The 4,233-nt window shown below is 40.3% G+C and overlaps 1 pseudogene; it reads right to left on the bottom strand.

The window, feature by feature from the left end:
• Positions 1–1,301: 1,301 nt before the first annotated feature.
• On the bottom strand, positions 1,302–3,073 carry LOC102874922 (annotated as a pseudogene).
• Positions 3,074–4,233: the final 1,160 nt, after the last annotated feature.

Below are 4,233 nucleotides of genomic sequence, written 5' to 3'. Positions count from 1 at the left end.
ATTCACTACTTTACATATTGTACTCAAGAGATCTTATTAAGATTACTTTTCCCTATTGGAAAATTTTCTTCTTAGGTAATAAATATCAGTACACCCCGTTCAAATTACCCCTCAAATCAAGTAAAGAAGCCTAAATTAATGAGGTTTTACTATGCTTGAACATATGCTGAGGACTGATATCAGATCATCTCAAGATTCTAAACCAATGGTAATTATGTTTATATCTTTACTGGTGTCAACTTGAATTAAAAATTGGCCACCTTTATTAAGAATACCCTTAACAGACTTCTTAATTAATTTGGAGATACTATCAAATAGTGTAGTTCACTGTGACTCCTTAAATGAGAACATAAAAACCTTTTTCTCTCCTACTTCATTTATTACAAATTCAAGCTCAAATTCAAATACAAATACAAAGTGTAACATAATAACTACTTAAGCTTGAGTCAGTGAGAAAATCTCATGCTACAATTGCTTTGTTTAAACATATTTCAATTTTTATAGCTTATAATTTTTTTCTTTACCTTAAAATTTAATTACACTAATCAATTGCATAATCTATGTGGTATACTTAGTTTTCTTCAACAGTCAGACTGATGTTATAGGTTTTATCAAATTGAGTCTCTTGCTCTAGTCACTCTTTGAATGAGTATGGTTTCCAGGAAAAAAGATTTTCATGATTAAGCATATATATCACAAATGCATATAAATGTAACATAGTGTGCCTGAAAAACACTTTTCTTAAAGACTTAAGGCTCAGTCTGAATGAGAGGATTCAAAAATAATCATACGTTTTATATTTTGAATCTATGATTTGAATTATTTACAAAGTTAATATTTGTGTTTTCATTAGGAATGCTTGCTTTTTTTTGTTTTTTAATTTGTTTTATTGAGCATAAATGATTTGATTCTTTTTAATGCTTTTATTCTACATAAATTACTACTATAGGCTAATGTTTAAAAAGCAAATAAATTCGACAGATGCAGGACAAAATCTGTTCACCCAACTATAAAAGGTGATATCCATCAGATTTCCTTAAAATTACAATAAATGCAAAGTGTTTGATACATGCAATAGCCTTAAATGAAAAAGCCTTGATTCCCACTGGTCAGAAAGGAAAAAAAGGGGGGAGGAGCCCCATACATCTTACTGTACTCCACCTTGAAATGCATCATATTGGAATCGCTTACAACAGAATAGAATTCCAAGACTCAAAATAAAATAATAAAGCAGGTATTTTAAAGATTTAAGAGCCGTTATCAAAAATAAATTACATATTTTCCAAGTTACAGATAGGCTGCTATGAAGGCTGCGAACCGAGTAACCTTTCAATGGCTGCATTGATATCACCTCCTGTTGCTATGAGGGCTTGCAAGTTTACTTCACGGTTCAAAAATCCCATTGCACCGAGCTGTTCCAGTTGTTGTTGAAATCTTACTTCTGGATTCTGCAGCTGAGGATTTACTCCTGCAAGTGCCTGAAGCATTTGCTGAATAAACTGCTGGTGTCCAGGTTCAGCTGATCCTGCTGTGGGACTTGTGTTGTCACTAGGTGCAGAGTTAGACCCATTGGTTCCAGACGAGCTTCCAGTGTTTCCTAATGCCCCCAGCCCTGGAGCAAACCCTGGGATAAGGCCAGGAGCTTCCGTTGCTAATGTCTGTAAACCCTGTTGAATCTGTAACAATGCCTGCATTGCTCTAGGATTTTACATTGCTGACAGTGTATCAGGGTTCTGCATTTGTTGGAGGAAAGTTGGGAGCTGTTGTCTCATTTGCTCTTGAAGCTGTGCAGCAAGATCAGGGTTCTGGCTTAGTGATTGCATCATGCTTCTCATGTAGGGGGCAGACAACATATTCTGCATGAGCTGTGGGTTTTCAGTTAATTTGCTGCAACAAACTCTGCATTCCTGGTGTGTTGAACATACTAGCTCCTACTCCAGAGCCCAAATTGGGTGCAGCAGTACTCTGCCCAGTTGTGCCACTGTTAGAACTACCACCAGTGCTACCCACAGTGCTAGTTGTGCCGCTGGAAGCTGATGAAGTCTGGGAAGCCTGTGGAGCGCATGGATTGGGTAATGGAGATCTATTTTCAGTACGAGAAGGTTGACTTCCTTCACCAGAGGTGGTATTGCTCACTAAGGAAGCAAATGGGTTACCACCAAACTGCTCCTGTGCAGCACTGAGCATTGGTTCTTGGATATCAGTGTACATACGTCGTAAAGCATTGTATCCCCCGGGGATGCTTTCTAGATTGCTCAAAGCTCGATCCTGGTTTCGCATCATTTCCTGCATCATTGCTGGATTCCTGGCAAGTTCCAGTGTTTGTCTCATTATATCTGGATTATTCAGCATGTGGCTAATTTCTGGATTTCTCTGTATCAACTGCTGCATTTGTGGATTGGCCATAATTAACTGCCTCATCAAGTCAGGATTTGACAACATGCTCTGGACAAAGGGATTTTCCATAATTTGGAACATCATTTCAGGGTTTGACATAAGTTGCCGTTGCATCTGGCTTTGTAGTTCAGGGAAGTTGGATGTATTCAAACCCAAGCTGCTCAGACCTGCAAGCCCACCAAGGCCACCTAAACCAAAAGGATTGCTTGTGGTAGAACCAGATGTGGAGTTACTATTAGGAGTTGATATAGTAACATTGCTTCCAGTGGTGCTGGTTTGCTGAGTCGAATGATCCTGAGGCCTGTTTTGTGTTTTGATGACAAGGTGAACAGTAAGTCCATCATGAATACCATGTTGGCTCAAAGTGTCTTGATCTTTCAAAATTTTGCCCGCTAATATCAATACCAGTTGTTCAGTATGTGATTTGAAACGTTTAGAGATTTTTTCTTTAAACTTTCCAAGCATGGTGGAGATCATTCTAGGTAAACCGAACTTACTGCTGGACGGAGCTGTTTTCCAGCACGGCGAACTCCTCCTTCTCCTTTGCGGTCTTCACGGTGACTTTCATGATCTTGGGCTCCGGGGAGGCAGCGGACGCAGAGGCGCCGGCACCTCCGGGCGCGGCAGGACCGTCCTGGGATCCTGGAGGGCCGCCACTTTCACCACTCTCGGCCATTGCGGCGGTGACTCAGGAGAGCAGGGAGGGAGCAGTAAGCAAGGGGGCGCGGGGAGACGCCGTAGCCAGCCGTCCCGGACGGGGGGTGTGCGGGGCGCGCCGCCTCGGTGGTAGCGAAAGCAGGGCCTCTTGGCGGGAGGGCCGCGGAGTTGGCGTGGGCTCCCAAGCCGCCTTGAGCTCGGACTCCGCTCCCTCCCAGCGACAACCTCAGGGAAGCCACTGCTTCCTCCTCCCGCCCCTCCCCCGTGTCCCTCCGCCGGCCACGCGCAAGGGACAGGAATGCTTGCTTTTTAAAAAAAATTTTTTTGGGTTTTATTATTATTTTCTGCTTGGCTGTTGTTCATTGTTCATTGCTGTACTTTGAATGGATAATATTTCAAAATGCATTATTACCATTATATTTGCAATTTATCAAAATATAGTATTTTATTTTAAAAATTCTTTATATCATAATGTTGTTGTTGATTGCTGTCAAATTTAGCACAACTCATAGTGACTCTATGAACAAAATACCTGATACTTTTCTATAAATATCAGTGTTTCTCCAAGTTCATAGAGTTTCCATAGACATGTGGTGTAGGAAATGGATGCCAAACTTGTTTTAAACTGAGAGCTCCACCAAACACTGTCCATCTTGTGTTATGGAATTTGACACCTCAATGGCACAAGGTTCAGCATCACAGCAAACCCAGATTACCTCAGTACAACAAATTGACAGAAGAGTGATGTACAATTTAGAATAATCTTCCTCCAAAATATAACAACACTGGTCTCACTTAACAGTGGTTAAATGCCATCAAGTCAAATATGACTGATAGTGACCCTATGAATAAAAGACCTGAACCCTGATCTATAACTAATTCTATGTTCATTGAGTTTCCAGAGGCATCTGATTTAGGAAGTGGATGACACTCCTGCTTCCAAACCATAACCAATCTGAAAGCTCCTTCAAACACTGTCCATGATGGGTAACCATTATGGTATTTGACACATCTATGGCATAGTGTTCAACTTTAATATTCATTAAAGTTTATCAGACATTCTAAATATTGCTTTTTTTTTCTTCAATCTTCTCATTCCCTTTTGGTAGTGCTTTAAAAACAGCATTTGTGCCCTCAAATCTAAAAAAATAGTGTATTAACAGTGTCTTGATTATATAT

This window comes from Elephantulus edwardii, unplaced genomic scaffold (assembly GCF_000299155.1).
Source record: "Elephantulus edwardii isolate Elephantulus edwardi_28Jun2011 unplaced genomic scaffold, EleEdw1.0 scaffold00204, whole genome shotgun sequence".
NCBI lineage: Eukaryota > Metazoa > Chordata > Mammalia > Macroscelidea > Macroscelididae > Elephantulus > Elephantulus edwardii.
Note: the sequence above shows the minus strand (reverse complement) of the source record. Positions and strands in the feature narration are given on the sequence as shown.